The sequence below is a fragment of the Athene noctua genome, chromosome 9 (assembly GCF_965140245.1).
Source record: "Athene noctua chromosome 9, bAthNoc1.hap1.1, whole genome shotgun sequence".
NCBI lineage: Eukaryota > Metazoa > Chordata > Aves > Strigiformes > Strigidae > Athene > Athene noctua.
In genome coordinates, this window is record NC_134045.1 from 11,764,377 (window position 1) to 11,781,134 (window position 16,758).

At 38.7% G+C, this 16,758-nt stretch overlaps 1 pseudogene; it reads left to right on the forward strand.

The window, feature by feature from the left end:
* The first annotated feature begins 2,862 nt into the window (after nt 1–2,862).
* Nucleotides 2,863–10,369, forward strand: LOC141963930 (nuclear receptor coactivator 5-like; annotated as a pseudogene).
* The last annotated feature ends 6,389 nt before the right edge of the window (nt 10,370–16,758 follow it).

A 16,758-nucleotide genomic window follows, 5' to 3' on the forward strand; every position in this document is an offset into this window, starting at 1 on the left:
GGTGTGAACATACTACCCTCAGTTCATGAATGGTTACTCCCCAAAAAATGTCTTGAGTTACTTATGGAGTACAGCACATTCTGTAAGGAAAAACTGTGTATATTTTGCAGATCCAAAAGAATCAGAAGGTGACTTTGTATTGGAGAGAGGCATGCAAGCTCACTTCTGGTGAGTCCTACAGTGGACTGTGTCTCAGTGTGGGTATTTTTTCAACATGGCTTTTAAAGTATTTAGTCAAGGTGTTTTTTAACACAGCTGAAAAATGTTGTGGTTTAGTTCCTAGTCTCTCACTGCTTTCCCTTGGAGTGAGATTTGAGTCCCAGCATCAAAATGGAAGAAAGTTCGGGAGAGAATGGGACAAAAAGAATCCTCTGTGGGTTGGGATAGATGAATAGGCTGCTCTCTGCAGATTAATTTGGAGAAGTCTGCAGCCAAGTTTAACCATGTTTCATATGCCTTCTTACATGTTTGTAACAAATTTCCTCAGGGAAAAAGAAAAGGGGGGAAAAACCCTTGATTCAAAGAACTATTTTTACAGTTTTTGACGGTATTGTTAAATGGTAAAGCAGTGAAGACTTGGTGATGTTCTAATATAGTTTTGCACTATGTGCTGTTACTTAATTGATTTTTCACTTGGTTGCAGATGACTGCACCAGGGATGATTGTGGAGAGAAGCTATACCTGCAGTTTTACCAACAGATGCAGAAAGAATGAGGCACCTTCTAACTGTCATTGCCATCAGCAAGGAGCAAAAGTAGGTTTCTGTTAAGATTTTTTCATTCTATTAGAGATGGTAATTACATAGGTAAGTGTAACCCAGTTCAGAAATGTTACCCTGCAAATGTGTAGGTAATGTTTGAAGATCATGTCTATTTAGTGTTTCTGGATCTCCTTAATACTGCTAGTTAGTCCTAAAATTTCTTATGCATCTCCCAGGGTTTGGAGTATGACAGCCATGAGAGACCTGTCTAGGTTCTTTAAAAAAATTGACTTCAAAACTAAGTCTGATCTTAATTTAATCATAATTTCTCTTTTCTGTTTTAAAAGCTGCCTTGCAGCATTTGGTTGGATTTTGTGGTCTCTTAATCTAGATGTACTAAAAGTAGTTTCAGATACTATTTTTGCCTGAGTAATCTTTGCAGGTTTTGATGCATGTCAGATACCTTTCTAATTTGAAAGATTCCCTTCACAGTTGCCAACAGGAGAAAAAACCTGAAGTTGGTTATATAAAAAGGACTTTCAAGTGCACAGAACTTTATTTTGTCTAGTCTCTAGGTCTTAGTACTGGAAGCAAAACTAGAACAACTTTAGAAAAATGAGTTCATAGAGTAACATTCTGTTAAACAGAAGACAAACCTCTATCACAAGTGTGTCTAATCCTGGAAAAGTTTTCATTGCTGTTCATCATCTGGAGGTGACCTGGGTCAGCTTGAATGTGGAGATCTTAACCATTCAAATACACAGAATTCATTCTTCTTGTAAGAGGACAAGCTAGAAAATTTGAAATCTAAACCGTAACTCCTTTGAATTCCTTGTTGCTGCTTTTATGTTCTAACTTTCATTTTCCTCTTCATCCCTGTAGCAAAGTGTTTTAGACCAAATTTGTTATGGGCGTCACTTTCCTATGTATTTAATCCATTTGAAATTTATAGAAAACACAGACCATATATTCTGCCTTCACACAGCTTCTAATAATAAAATCAACGATTATTTTAAGCTGAGACAGTTGCTTTTCTTTGTATTGAATTCTGGTGCTGTAAATGTAGTATTTAATTCCCTTCCTCCTCACTGACCTCCCCTTCTGATACTCAAAGATTATTTGGAATACACCAGAGATTTTCTATTTTAGTTCCTGGGGTGTTGCAGAAGTGTAGTGGTACATAATCTCTTCAAATGTGAGTTGGAAACTCTCTGCCACTATCATGGTTTAGTGGTCTGAAATGTTTAGTCAGTGGAAGAGAGACTAGAAATCCAGATAGTAAGAACTACAGCTGCTGCAGCTGGGTTAATGTGCCTGAAATGCAAAGATCATGTGGGATAATCAGAGCAGGCTGTAAATTGACATCTAATCTTTTGAAACAAGAATAATTGAAATGACAAATCAATTTGTTTTCAGTTGTTTCAAGCCCCAAATATATTGGTTTACGTAAATGAAACACTTTTAGAACTGTTTAAAACAGTGGGTGTACTACAGTATATGGAAGAAAGTCATAGTTTTTCCTTGACTGTTTACTGTCCCATTGGTAATTTCAGGGTCAATGTTAGCAAGATTTTTTTGTTGGTGAAGCTAATGGGGCTTGTGACTTCCATATTTCTTTATATTGCTATTATCGGGAAACATGATCTTCCAAGTCCAAAAGACTAAAATCAAGATATTCATAAAATTCTTAAAGGGTAATGTTTAGCATCTATCCTCAGAACATGTGGATTACTAATCTTAATTTTTGTGCCCTCTACCTTCAGTATTTTTAAAAAACAGGCTACTAACAAAATTACACTAATTCTAGTATAATAGTTCATAACAGACTATTCTTTTCAGTTGATTATTTCCCAGGATACTAGGATGGTGAGATAGAATCAAATGCTAAATATAAAGAATTTCAATAATTAGTGTATTTCACTCAAATCCAGCACTAAAACATGATCAAGCAGGAATCACCAACTAAACTTCCTTTTATGTATATTACAGCTTCCTACTATACTTGGACAAATAATTTCAAATTTTTCTGTGTGGCTTAAACATCACAGTTACTCTCTGATATTGTAGAAAATGTACCTCATCAATCAACACACAGTGGGGTTTTTTTACACCTCAATACTGCACTTGATATTTGTGGCTTCTGGCATGTACAAGATGGCAACAACAGCACAGCAATGGGAAACAATGACACAGACTTATTTGTATATAACCAACTTCTCTTTTCAGAGGAATATGCTGGAGTTATAGGCAAGCAGTTACAAGAGCCTGGTCTTGTGGTGGAAATAATATACCTTACGTAAGTCAGATCTCACACGTGCACTCAAAGAAGTTAAAAATGACAGGTTTGTATTTTTGAACAGTACAATGTAGCTCTTTCCTCTTGCACTATAATCATCCTTCATTATTCTATCAAAAGAAAGTTTAGCTTGTTTGAGAGATGTCACTTAAAGTAGTCCCCATTCAGAACTGCAGTTTAAATTTCTTTCAACCCATTAAAATTTTAAATGCTGATTCTTCGCACTTCTGGGCAACAGAATTTGACCTAGTTAAAATGAGACAGCTTTGCAATAGTTCACCAAATTAATTTCTAATAATTCATGACACATGGAGTGATTAAATATCTGTCCTGGATTGCTGCTTAAATGGCATAAAATGCATGCAAAACTGTCACATGTAATAATGATACAAAGTCATATAGAAATTGCTTAATTAAAATTTCACTTTCTTGCATTGATTCTTTGTAAATTAATCAGAATACTTCCTAAACTTTTTATCTGTATTTGTTTCAGAACTTTTTATTGCAAATTTACAAATTTTGCATCTTTTTTTGTATCAAGGACACAATAGTAAAAAAGACAGTTTCTCCTGGAGGGCAAGGAACTGCCCTGTTCTACAGTTAAGTAAAAAATGTTCTGGAATTAAGAAAAAAAAAATCTGTACTAACCTGATTTCAGATGTAGGTGTCTGTGAAAGTCTTTCTACGGAACTGGGAATTCTTTAGCTCAGTTCTAGCTTTATATCATGAATGACCAATAATGTTTTGACAGTGGAAAGGAGAAATTACAACTTTTCATTTATATTTCAAATGAAGTTCATATACTGGTGCTAAATCAAAACTAACCTCTGCAGCCACAGGAAGGCTATATCAATACTGAACTGAAGGCTTTAAAAATCTCACTCAGTTACATTGCACAGACTTAACAGCTATATTATTCTATTTTTTGTAAATGTGTGAAGTAGATGAAAACATAAGCTTGATAAAGACAGCTATCTCTTCTCTGTAGTGCATCGTACCATACCTGTGGAGGATGCACTGGCTCTTGTAGTTAAAGCTTTTGGGAATTTACTTGCTGAGTGTGAGCAACTGGAGTATACCAGGGTTTTATTTTACACAGGGCAGCTGATCTGGTAGATGAGTGCCTAGCATGGAAGTTCTTAGGTGTACAGTGTGCCTCTGGGTGTTAGACTTATTTCTGTTAAGTGCAGGGAAATAGTTGGATTGGGTGGAGTTGAACTCAGTAAGTGACTACGCAAAGACCAAAAAAGATATGCTTGAAGGTATTAATGTTTTTCCCCACTGAAATATACCTTCAAGCATCTTTTAAATCTGATACAAATAAGCTTGGGTACATTCCACATAAATAATCTGTAAATAAATGATAGACACTAGAGATCAAAAGTTCATGTATAAAATGCCAGTGTGTGTATTAATGAGCATGTGCATCCTGAAGTGCAGTGCATATATTCTTCACAGAACTAGACATGTTATAAGGACATACACACAAATCCCCTAATGGCCAATTGCGCTCTCACAGGGTATGGTTGCAAAGTGAGTATTTCATCATCTGCTAATACTGTTGAGTATTTAACTGTACACATAAATGCATTTAGGTTAGTGATATCTATCAGTCCATTAAGCAGAATGCAACTCTTGGTTTGACAGAATTCAGTAATATAAGGGTGTATAAACTTATTTTAATTGAAGTTTAAAATCCAGCAGAGCATCTTTAAAAGAAAAAAGCCCTCAGCCGCATATCTGAATTATAGACTTGGAATATCTGTGTCATTTTGATCTTAAGAGCTGCTCTGCAGAAAATTCTTGGATCCCCTTTTGATAAGGGGATAGTGAGATTCTGGCAGGTTTCTACTTGTGCTCTTAATGTCTTTTACAGAATTGCTTCCCACTTTTTTGTTCATTTAGACTAAGTCATGTTGAACAAACTGATCCTTCAACTGAAGATGAAGACACAATGTGTCATGAGGATGCAAGGCTGTGTATAAGCATTGGCACCCATACCTTAAGTAAACCTCTACTTCTGCTGCCAAGCAGGATTGCTTTCTTAGGCCTGTCACCTCTTCCTCAGGTTAAACTTTCATTTGGGTGATAGGCTGTCAGGGGCTCTTCTTCCAATACTGCTTCAGTTTTGTACTTCAAAGTAATTCACTCTGTTTTCATGACCGACTTGATCACTTGCCACAGTACACTTACTCATAAAAGTAGAACAAAACATAGTAGATACATGAACTACAATCGAGTAGATGGGTGGGATGTGGGGAAATCTGAACTTGCAAATATTTGGTAGTGATCAAATAATAGTTGAAAGCCCTGGAACTCAGCCATGTTATTTTCAGAGCAAACTTTATGTGAAAGAATAGGAGAGTAGGGGAGTATACTATTCTTTATCTAAAAATTATTTTATTCTAACATTATAAAAGCATAAGAATATAAAGCTTATCTTTCATGTCCTTAGTCTGAAATCAGATTCAACTACTGTCCTTACATCTGTTTGAAGTTGGTATGGGTTGAGGTGAACACCTGGCTATTTTAGAAAGTCTTTTTTTCTCCTCTGTTGTGAACTTTTCCCATTCTACAAAGCTTTCTTTTTTAGTTATCAAGTTGGTTGCAATTCTTTTGAGTTACTGAAGCTCATTGAAAACCAGAAGGGCAGCAGAAACAGCGAGGGCGGTTCAGGTTTTAAACATGAATATTCTTGGATGCATAGAAATAGAGTAAGCTACTTTGTTGTAAATTAAATACTGCTTTAATGATTGAAATTGCAAGTCAGCAAAAAATATTGTGACATCTGCTTAATTGGATTATTTTATTAAATGGCAGTGTAAAAAGAAACCACATGTACACTCTTCACAGCTATTGATGTTAGTGCTGAGTCTGATTCCTTGGAATGAATACTAGGCACAAACTGTATCAAAACTACTGACCTACATTATGGTCATGGATTAAATCCATGCTTAGAACCAGCCTCATATGACATCTAATATGTTTGCCATGACAAAATCACTCAGAAATAAAATCTGACTTTAACTTTCCATACCAATTGTACTTAATTTGTCAGCCTGTGTTTTGACTTGTGTGTGTAGGTTAACATTTAATATCAGGGAATTTTACTTTGTAGTGTGGTCATGCTAAGATTAGTAACACTGCAGGTCAGTGTGCTCTGTTGTTAAATATGTACAGGAAGGTTATACTTGTAGCTCAGTGGTTGTACATCTTTTAAAGTAGGGCATTATGAATGATAAAGGCTAAGGCATTTGTAGCTGTTGGTGTATGGTGTCCCTGCTTTGTCTGCAGTGCTTTCAGATAGGTAACTGGCATTTCTTAAGCCTGATGTTTTTAGACCCTCACAGTTTAGACTGTGTCCTGTGCAAGCAAAAGCAGATTTCACTGTTTGTTTTAAAGCATTTGACAATAAAAACCAAAAACCATTTCCAAACAGGACTGTCAGATGCAAAGGATAATCTTCCTCCTCTTTTAACAGCTGCTAAAGGATTTGGACTTCTGGGATATTCTTGACATCAACCTGCAAAATGGCCACTGCTTGGAGGGAGACCTGACCTTTTGCCAATGCCAGGCTGTTGTGCTTTAGGCCCAGCTGGCAACTAAGCACCATGAAGCTGCTTGCCCACTTCTTCCCCTGGTGGGAAAAGGAGGAGAATTGGAAGAAAAAGGTAAAAACTTGTGGGTTGAGATAAGGACAGGTTAATAGGGTGACACAAGAAAAGAAGAAATAATAACAGTAATGCTAATAAAAGAATGTAAGAAGTGTGATGCATAGTGTGATTGCTCACTGCCTGGAACCTGATGCCCAGTTTGTTCCCAAGCCACAATCCCTTCTCCACTTCGCCAGCTCCCCCATTTATATACTGAGCATGATGTCATATGGTATCAAATATCCCTTTGGCTAGTTCGGGTCAGCTGTCCTGGCTGTCCCCTCCTAGCTGCTTGTGAAAATTAACTCTATCCCAGCTGAACCCAGGACACAGGTGAGAGTGACAAAGCTCTGTAGCTGTTTGGTTTAATAACTGTAAATAATTTCTAGTTAAAACCTTTACAGTGCTGACAATCTATTCTAGCTGGATAACTTTATTTCATTTAAATAATGAAAACAATGGCCATCTTTAAGCCAGCCTCAGCCTGAAAGATACTGTTTCTGTATTGAAATAATTGCATACTGCTTTCTAAAGCATACAAGTCCAGTGGATTTCTTTGGCTTTTTCATAATAATCAGGGTACTTACCACGCAGATGCCTGTATGGTTGGTACTGTTTTCATCCAAGCAAAATGAAATGTTATTCACAGTAGAAATACAATGATGTAACTTATAATTACAGTATTTAGAATTTAAAATAGGTAGAAAAAATATTAGATATTGCTGTAGATGTAAAGTAAAAATAATGTATACTTCCTGATTTAATATTGGGGGGGGGGGGGGGGGAAGAGAAAGAAGGCCTGCTTTCTAAGACAGCTGGCAGAATGAATGAAAGCTAAATTGCACATAAATAATTTTCTTACATCACCATTTGAGTTTAAATGTCTCATTTTAAACTCTTCCGGGGGGGGGGGGGGGGGGGGGGGGGGGGATATAATTTTGTAGATCCCCATAGTTCAGTGAGAGTAGATTTGAAAAGGTAGATCACAATCAGTTTAAATGGTGTACTTCATAACTCTGAGCAGTCATGTGCCCTGCTTACGGGGTTGCAGACACTGAGAGGGAAATACCTGCTGCCCCATGGGAAGGCTGGCTGGCTTTTCTGTAGGGCTTTGCCTTTGATTTTGTAGACATGGGGTGGGGGGAAGTAAAATGAGGCACTGAAAACAATTTTCTCCAGTAATTTAAAAGAGGGTTAGACCCACGGTGACTGTGTCTTTCAGGCAGTGGTTTCTGGTATCCAGCTACAGTGCCTGTCCGCTACTTTCTGTATTGTGAGCTTCTTGGTGCTGGTCAGTAATTTGCCTGTTGTGTTAGAACAGAGGTCACAAGGGAAAGGAGGAGGAGGGAAGGGGCTTAGGGTTAGCTTGAGCTCGTACTCAGTAGAAAGCCAGTGCTTGGAGAGGAGCAGTCAAGTGGCATTTCACACTTTTGATTTGCAAGGCAGTTTGATTGTTGCTTTGAGTGTATTTTTCATCTTTTTTAAGGAGTGAAGGTTTTCCTCGTTGGTAGGAGCTACATAACCAAGCATGGTGGTTAAATGTGTGACTAATTGGCCATTCCTGTATTTTATAGACATATAAAATATAATATAAAAAAATACACTGATATGCTTCTCCAGTTGTGAAATGGAAGTGAATGTTTTTACTGCTTATTAGGCATGCAGTGCTGTGGGCTTGCCTGAGAGTGCGCAGTAGCTGTGAGCTGACATAATCTGAAAGGCATTATCAGAACTATAGAAGGTTATTAGAGGAATTGTGTGGGTTTTTTCAAAGCTCTTTCCCTTGGCATAGGTGGATTCTTTTAAGGTTATAAAGAGGAGAACTTTTCTATGTTACTGTAGATAGACTAGTAAGCAATTGGTGTAATTTGTATTAAACATTATTTAGGTTAGATGCAAAGAAGTGTGTGGCTAATTCATATTGAAACACGTTGTCTGGACAGAGACAAGAATCAGTGAGACAATCACCCATCAGTAGTGAAACAGGTATACATCATTCATCATCAGACATGACCGGACATACCTTTTCATTTTAACAATGTTCTGCAGCACAATATCAGCTGGAGAAGTATGTTAGCTTTTCAGTGGGCCCTTGCCTGAAACTTCATTCAGGTATGCAGGTTACTTAAAAGGAATAGGATATTGGACTATATTTTGCATTGAAGTGAGAAATTGATGTTAGATTAGCTATTTGAGGACATGGAACAACCAAAAGTTTATAACAAATCAATAGGCTTAATAACACAGTAAAATGAAACATTGAGATGGCAATCAGCCTTTCACTGATTGAAGAGAACCGACTTTTAGATATAAGTAGGTGTGGGGAGGGTGATCAGCTACAGAAACTACAACTGCCTTACAGTATTTGTTGTATTTTGTCACAGCTATTCATGTTAAACCACTGCAGCACCAATGTGGACCTTAAATAAGAAGACACTGCTGACACCATTGGCTATAGTGGAAGTCCTGTAACCACACATTCATTGCACCTTCTGTCACACTCCAGCCTGTGAAAACTTCTGAAGAATTTGAGAAGGCTTTTCTATTAAAATAAATGTTCATGAATGCCAGTGTTGTACCTTTGTAATTTTAAATTATTTTGACTGTTGAGCAGCTTCCAAAGTTACCTGTTTTACAGAGTTGTCACCAATTTCACTTTGTGGTTCAACTTCATTTGACTATTCAAGTTAGAATGGGCAGGTCTGGACAGACCTGACTTCTGGTGCGTGTTGGATGGGATGAATGAAATTTCTGTAAATTCATGCAAAGTCATGTTCATCAGTTGTTCTTGCATTTTACCTTGAAGAGGTGAAGGTGAAAGGACTGACTTAACCTCAAATAGAATTGTTGGTGTTACTTGCTCAACTAATAACTGACAGCATTTAAATGGTTTTATATTGATCTCCTGATCAATATAAATACATATTGAATTTACTTGGAATTGGGTTTTTTGTATTTTCAACTGGTTTTACTTCCATTATTACTTGAAGTTATATACAGTGAAAAAATTAAGGAAAATATTGAAATAATTGTAGTTAGAAAAGCAATCAAATTAATGTGAAGAACCACCTTAATCTATAGTTACGTACAACCCAATCAAATACCAGATGTAAAAAAATATTCTTAACAGCTATTCTACTGAAATCTCAAGTATACTTGGATTTAATACATACAAAATAAGTGGTAGGTGCCCTGCAAAAATAACTACTATCAAGGTTAAACTATTGTTTATAGATTGAACAGAAACAATGCCAGAAAAACTGATCATGAAACTTTCTGTGGATTTCTCCACCTTCTGAAAGAGGCAATTACTTTCATAGACAAAATAGTTTAGATGTATGTAAAGCACACTAAGTTACTGAAAGTAACTTCTGTAACATGTTAGATCCATTATAGCTATTACTTGTAACCATAATAGGCACAGTACATTCTCATAAATGATTGCAAAGTCTTTAAAAATGGAAAGTAGTTTTTCTTTTATATATTTGTGGTATGTATGGCAGCTGCTTTTCATAATTGTAGGGCAAAATTTCTGTTGGTAGTGAATAGCAAAGAACTAATATGTGTGCTTATCAGTATCTCTGCTTTTGACAAAACAGTCTGTCTAATGCTTTCACTGTGGATTGTATAGTGTAGCAATGCTGTCTAGAAGGTTACACAGTGACTTTAGTATTATGTTTTTCTGTTAGTGCTTGCTTGATTTGCTCTATCATAACGCATGTTGTCAGATGAGTTTTCATTATTGAATTTGTTCATTCTATGAATTAAATAAATCCATAAATTTAATTTTGCCAAGAAACAATACCAACTGTAGATCTTAATTGAGCAAAATTTCTCTGCAGTGCAAACTGTGGAAAATAGTCCTATGCTTGAGAACTAAGTCGTGTCTTTCTGCAAGACCTGCTGACTTATTTTCATCTTGCAGCTTTTTTCATTCACTTAATGCATTAGCTAAAACCATTAGGAACTAGCTGTCAGCCCAAGAGTAAGTGATAATATAACTTACTAGTTTTCAAGATTCCCTCTAATATCTGGTTTTAAAAAATGGAAGTATGACTTCTGTGGTAAGTGATAGTCTAATGGTAGTGCCCTCTTCAAATAGCTAGTTAGTCTTCATAATGATTGCAGTCCATCTAACTCCTACCTGTGCATTTATTTGGCTGTTGATACCACAATGTCTGAGGGCTGCATACACTTAGAAATTACCCTGCCAGTGTCCATGTGAGAAAGGAGATTGCATAGGCTTTCCCAGGGGAACCTGGAAGCTTGTTTCAGAGCCTGGAATTGAACTAATTCTCTTGAGCCCCTCAGTATGTCCTTAATCACAAAATCACTCCCCGCTTCCCCCAAAGGAATTAAATGTAATAACTTTTATCATTTAAGGGTTTTTCTTTTTTAACACTTGAAGTTGAGGGTTTGAGGTAAACTTTGCTAAAGAGTTACCTGTCATGGTGTAAAATCTCTCTTTTCAAAGGCAGGGAGCAGGAAGTTGTGGTGCTGCTCTGGCACATGGAGGGATTGATGGTGTCCTGCTGGCCCCACAGTGGGCCTCAGCCACGAGTGGAGAGCTGTTGCCTTGTGCACATAAACCCTAAACCCTCTGTGTCATGGGGAAGGCGCTAAAATTAAATATCCTTAGGGAATAAAGAGTTAGAGGTACATACCTGCACTGTAAAGAACAGAAGTGAGTCGTGTAAAAGAAAGTGAAAAGGGCTGTTATGTTGCCATTTTAGGAGTCAGCTTGAGCTTCTGACTTCACATTTGAAAAGGAAATTTAAGGGAGTTAACAAAGGCAAAACCAGTTTACACTTGCCTTGGATACAAGCAGGGCATTTCTGTGGATGTTTACTTTGCAAGAGAATTAGGTTTCAGTTAGTAGACTTACTAATGTGAAATTGGAGAAAAATAAAACCCAGAAGTTCTAAACTCAGCATGCTTGTGCACAAAGGAAATCATGTTTGAAACTTCACTCATTTAGATACAGCAGAAACCCCATCCAAACCAAACAACAACAGAAAAACCCCTGAAACACAAAAAACCAAACTCAAGCCTTGTAGAATGTTGTCAACTATTGTGAACTTTGAATTTATTTTTTTGAGGAAACTTCTGAGCAGATTAGTCTAGATACTTCTTTCACTGACCTGCCATTTGCAGACTCTTGGAAGTGGTCTTAAATTTTTTTACAGACACATAAAAATGCTTGTTTCCTTCAGAGAAGTATGCTCAATTTTAAATTGGTTAAAAAGGCCAGTGGTCCTTCACAAACATTCACAGCAGGCAAGAATGGTGTGATGTGTACCCCTATACAGGTAAGTAAAGCAAAAAAAAAGGTAAACTAAACTTCAAACGGTAACTATTGAAGTCCTACTGCATTTTCAAATGGCTGATACTGCTTCCCTTATGGGGGAAGCAGCCTAGCTGTTGTGGCATGGTGTAGGGGAGCCAGTCAATGGGTCACTGACCCGAAGCAGCATCCTGGGGCTGGTGGCAGCGGGGTGAAGCAGGGTCCCTCGGCAGGGCTGGGTGCCCCCTGCCCCCCTCACACAGTGCAGCCGGTGGGAGGCCTCTCGGGTGTGGGAGAGTGGGCGCTGCAGCGCGGAGTTGGGCCGCTGGTTGTGGAAAGCAGAGAGAGAATTCCCGCTTTGCGGGTTTTGCTGCTCATTTTTTAGTTGCCTATGAAGTTTCTAGAGGTGCCTCCGTTTTCCTCAGAGCTACCAGCTGTGCACAGAGTGCAGGGCTGTGTGAAACAGCTGGTGGCTGAGGCCAGGGGTGGAGAAGACTGAAACTTTCCTAGCTGTCCATCTTCTGGTCTTCTAAACTTAGTATTACACCTGAGGACAGGAATAAATACGAAGCATGGCTGGTGTCAGAGGCCCACAGGAGGCACGTTGTGGACACCAAATCACTCTCAACGTGTCCTTTGATCAATCTGCAGTTTATTTTCTGAACTGCTTAGTTCTGCGGTAGTCACTCGAGGCCTACGTTGTGTTTTACAAAGAAGAAAATGTATCAGATGAGATTTTAACTAGAATCCTGCTTCAGTGATCAAGTAGAAAAAGGAAAGATAACTTTCATCTGTAGTTAAGGCTGACATATGGCCCAGAGTGCTTGAATTATTGAATGCTTTTCATATTGCCAGTACTACGGTTGATTTAGATGTCCTCAGGGCTCATGTGGTGATATATTTTAAAGGCACTGTATTTTTCATCTTGTGCTCTTACATCTTTAGCTGGATTTACTTTTCTGACAGAAAACTTGGATTTAAAGTATTTTTCAGACAAACACCAGTGGTACTCTGACCTGCTTTTGAACTTAAATGTTGTAACTGGAGTAAATGAAAACGTTGTTGTTCAGCTGTAGTCATTCTGCAGAGGTCTGGCGAAGTTTGACTAACCAAGGCAAGAGAAGTGACTTTCTCATTTAAAATGTGTATTTTGGGGCATATATCTTCTTTTTGCAGTGTACCAACATCATGGCTCCATTTCAGTCTGGTACTTTCCCTGGTGCCATGCACCTAAGGTGACAGAGGCGGGAAGAGGAGCTCTGGCGAAGGGAGCAGGAGGCTGCCCAGCTCCCCAGCTGGCGGCTGTACCACCCTGGTCTGAGCTGCTGCGGGGGGAACAGCTCGTGCTGCCAGGCCTTCACCAGGAGCCTGGGATTTGAACACAAGTCGTGGAGGGCAAAGAGGCATCTGAAGCCGTTCTCCTGTCTGAGCAGATCAAAGTGCTGCAGAGAGCCCAGTAGCTGCTGCTGCCCTACTGAGGGGGAGGAAACAGTGCCCTTGCTTTGCCTTTAGCTTCCATGGGCAAAACGAGCATGGTGTGCTCTCCACCCACTGTGGACCAGGGAGGAAAGTGCACTGCTTGCTTTGCCTGTGTTTTCTTTTACCCTGTTGCTTCACCAGCTGGCAGCTAGTGATGGGCAAGTGAGCCTTGTGCCAGGGGTGGGCAGCTCACCTGTTCCACCTGGCAGGGCTGCCTGGTGCTGTCTGTGTCAGGAGGAGGGCCCTGCTGCAGGTAAGAGCTTCTTCATGATACATTTGTCTAAAGTGATCCATAAACTGTAAGATTAGCCTTCGATTTATGTGATTTTGCTTGGGCATATTGTTAAAAGGCTGTGTGTAAAACCTGAGCACGGTGGGCTTAGTTGTTTCCCTGCCTTGTGGTTTCCAGGTGTGGCCTGAATCCTGGGTGGGCTTCGGGGAAACCTGTCTGCTTAGTTCCCCTCAAGCACTCCCATGAGCTTTGGGCTTGGGGAAGGAAAGTTACTGGTTTATGAAGGTGATTTCTAGTGTTCTCCAAATGCAAAGCATGAGTAGGGAGGCTGGGGGTTAGGTACCTGACAGTGGTACAGTGACAGTAAACTTAGGTCTTTGCAACAGACTTGTTGAAAAAATACAAATATTGGTTGCCTTGTTAATTGCTGAGTTGAATGCTGTTGCTTTAGTGTCTGAGTGAATGATGATGGAAACTTGATGATCAACTATTTTAATGTTTTTAGATACAGTTCTTTTAAGCATTTCTTAATTCTGTATTCTTTCTCACACTTTTTTTGTAGTTACCTGTGATATTTAGGGTTGGACATACACAAATACTTTGCTGTGTTTCTAGTTTGCTATTTTGTTTTAAGGAGTTTTGCTAAGGATGAGTGCTGTGTGGGTACCAGGCAAGAAGATGTTTCCTCTTATGATAATAAGTTATTCATGTGGTTTTTGGTTTTCCTCGGTCTATGGGCTGAATAAATTGTGTGAGCCTAAAGCCCTTATCCTTTCTTTTGTGCTCACTTGTGTGCTGTAAACTTTCTGATGATGTTTGTAAAAGTACAAATTTTATTGGATATTTTCCTCTTTGGTACTTCTTCCTCATCATCCTTTTAGAGTGTTTAATGGGGTGTAACACTGTTGGGGCTGTAAGTGGAATGTGTAGAGGAAAGAAAATTTGCATTCTCAGGTCTGTTATGAATGATGTACAGTGTTGGCTTGACAGTGCTTAAGCTACTTTGATGTCTTAGCTTCTTAATATCCTTTCAAGTGAAAACTAATCATTCAGAAATGCTCACTGACAAACTCTGGCTTCCTCTGTAATTGTAATTCCTGATTTCCTGGGTAAATCTTAGACTCTCAGAATAACTGAGAAATGTTGATTTAATTGATTGTTGCTCTGACAGATTTAAGGTATGTAACCTGCGTTCAGTGCTGGTTTTCTCTATTGGGGCTCCATTAACAATGCTAAGCTGCAATATCAAATATTTAAAAGATGTTGAATTGAGGTTCCAGTTCAATCCCATCCTTGATGTATACAATGATTGTGCTGTATTCCTTAGTTATGGTTGTCTTCTGTTGTGTTTGATTATTGTTCACTTATTTGCACAGGATGTTTGTCGCAATATATCTGGGGTGTTTTAAAATCAAAGCTGCCTTATGTAATAAAGGCAGAGAGTGTTGCAGAAGTTGGAAGACTCCTTGTAGATAAAAACTGGCAACAGACTCTAATTCTCTAAGGCTGTATTAAGCCTGAGAGCTGAAAGATCACAAAAATCATTATATTCTTCCTGGAGTTTCTTGCCTGTCAGAGCTTTTCCATGTAACCTTAGATAAACTGTGTAAGAAGTGTCTGTAATTGGGTCCTGTTTGTGTAAGGATTTCTTTATTCTGAGTACCAAATTTGGTATGCTGGCAAGAGGTACCCCAAATCCTCTGTCTCTTTTTGACCTCAGTGACAAGGCACAAATGTCAGAGAGAAGTTGGAGGAAACAGGAAGCTGTGTGCAGTGTGCTAAATGCTGGGTGGTAACTGTAGGCACTCCCTTAGTTACACTCCTTATCATAAAAAAACCAAAACAAACAAACAAAAACAAACAAACAACAACAACAACAAAAACCACACACAAAAAAAAAAAAAAAACAACAAACAAACACCTCCCCACAAACCAACCAAACAAAACCCTGATGGTAAATAAAATTATGTATTGCTCCTTATCAAATAGATAGTCACTCCATTAGAGAAGTGACATGTCTTTAAATACACAGTCCTGTCATCAGAGAGTGCGCCATACTACACACATGGGTATTGGAAAGACCTCGTGGTGGACCATATCCCTTCAACTCAGACGTGTCCTAACGTCTGCATGCTTTGTTCTGCATCCATAAAGCTTTGTGAGGCTTCCTAGGATATGAAAAGCAAACAGAAGCATCATTGTATTGCTTTATTTAGTAGCAGTATTGCTTTACTGTATTGCTTTATTCAGTGGCAATTTCCTGTGCAAACCAGCTGTGGAACAGTTTAGTAACGTCTGCTTGGGTCTTGTCTCTGACTTTTGGAGGGAAGAGTGTGTAATTTGTGTAAACTAATTAGATGTATTGAAGCAAGAGACATAATGTGAATAGGATGAATGGAAGTAGAAACACTTCTTGGAAATGTATCTGCTGCCTCTTGTGAGCTGCAGGGAAATTGCAAGAGCAGATAGCTTCTTTCTCGTGGAAGCTGTGAGGTTTCAGTCCTCTTCATCTCTCACGGTAAGCAGTTAGGCTCTTGGATTAAATCCTACTGAAATTCCAGCTACTGATAACTGTGTGGAAAGGTTGGATGCAGAAACAGGCTGTGGGCAGGATGAGTTGGTTTGTCAAGCCAAGCACACAGCCTGCGTGCCATAGACTGAGCACTTCCAAGTGATAGAAACCCTTTTTCTGGCGAAACTTTCAAACAGTGAAGCAGCAAGGTAGTAAATAACAAAGACTTTGTTTCTCTCTGACTCAGTTGGCTAAGTGGACTCAATCAGCAGACACAGCCATGGGCAAGAGCTGGCTCTTGCTGCACATCTGGGTACAAAGAAGGCAAGTTGTGTTTCAGATGGGAGATGGTGCTTTGGAGCTGAAGCTGGAAGACTTAGTGCTGTGCTGCATTGAAAGAAATAAATACAATCCTTGCATGGCTTCTTTTTCTTTTGGTTCCATTAGCAGAAGGCAGAACATTTTTAGTGGTGCTGGTTTTGAAGAAAAAAAATACTAGAATTGACTGTTTTGTGTCTATTTTAGGGAGGATTTGGAGATACATTGGGAGCCTATTAGAGACCACAGAAACGAGCCATTGCTGTGAAAACAAGCCTCATGCT